We start from the raw sequence: 1737 nt of genomic DNA on the forward strand, positions 1-1737 counted from the left end.
TTTTCGGCCGCAAACGTGCGAGGCTGCATCTTCGGACTGATAACCTGTTTTCGGCCGATAACCCTCGGATCGCAATCCTCTTAGACCGCAAACTCCCTTCCAGCAGCAAACCCTCCTCGGTGGGTTTCCCTTTTCGGCCGAAATCACTTTCCTCGGTTGGAGTTCCTAACCGAAAACCCTAAATATCTAGATATTTAAACACTAAACCGCCTATCTTTTCTTCGTATATAAAGCACATTTCGAACATATGTCACACTTTTTCCACCTCTATAACCGAATCACTTCCATTCTCTCTCAAATATTCCTTTCATTTCCAAGAACTAAAACAACCTTCTTTTGCTTTCACTTCAAGTTCTTCACAATTACCACTTCTAACTTTTTGGTAAGTAACTTATATTAATTAGTGTTAATATGACACTTTACTATTTATTTCACTAATTTAAATACATATCGTATGATAATATTATTAGGATAAAGCTAAAATCACGTATTCTAACCCGAGAATTTTCACAACCACATCATAACCAACCAAGAACACGCACACGAGGTGAGTTCATACCCCTACGTTTTCATAGTTTTTCACTGTTTTAGTGGGGGTGGGGGGGGATACAAGTGTAACACAAGAAATTGTGTTAATATCTAAATGTTTTAAATATTTATTAATTGTTGTCGTTATTAAAATTATATATATATATATATATATATATATATATATATATATATATATATATTATAATTAGGATTCAACACACTTAGAATTGATAATTTGACACCATTTCCTGTTTCTTGTTTGGTTGTGAGCTTGGGGTCGAATTATTTATTCGACTGTCTATTTAATCATAATTATATAAATATTATATTTATATAAGTATAAAATGATTTCAAACTTGCTAAACAAAAAATTATAAATTTTGCAAACTGTTTTAGTACCATTTGGACATAAATGTTGAATTTCACGGAACAACCGTATTACAAATTTTACAAATTAAACAAAGGTTTTCATTCTAGTAAAACACAAACATATAAACTATAGTAAGTATAGTTTATGAAACTTACATATTGCTTTCAAAGTTCAGATTACAATACGGATAACAAACGTATAAACAATAATAAGTATAGTTTATGGATCATATGCACTATTATACATATCCAGGACACTTTACGGAAAACAAACATATAAACTATATTAAATATAGTTTATGGGATATACTTACAGTTTATTCATTACAAAGTAACTTTTTTTTATTCTATATGTAATCATCAATATAGCATTTGTGAGACACACTTCAAGTACTTATTTGAGTACCAACCAAGTCCTGATATTATAACCAGAGTCTCTTGGAGGGAGAGCGTGACACTTCTGTATAGATCTATACGGGACTGACAATCCGGCACCTGAGCTGCTTGCAACAGCTAGCCCGGCAGGTCTGAGGTGATAAATGTCGTACCGATTGCGACGCCTGAAGAACGTCGTGTTCAGGCCATCTTAGGTCATCAAGCATGATTACGGTAACTCACAATTTGGTATTGAACAATACGATTAGTGTATGAATAAGTAAACATCTTCACATAGTTTTATTAAATAATAAAACTATAATACAATATTTTACAAGTAGTAATACATAATACTAAGTCAGTATAGAGAAAACATACTTTTCATGGTTTCATATGGATTAAAACTATAGCATACTATATCAGAGTACGATAACATTTACATGTTTTGAGTACAAGAAATTA

The sequence above is a fragment of the Lactuca virosa genome, chromosome 5, assembly GCF_052849685.1.
Source record: "Lactuca virosa cultivar CGN04683 chromosome 5, Lactuca_virosa_CGN04683_v6, whole genome shotgun sequence".
Taxonomy (NCBI): domain Eukaryota; kingdom Viridiplantae; phylum Streptophyta; class Magnoliopsida; order Asterales; family Asteraceae; genus Lactuca; species Lactuca virosa.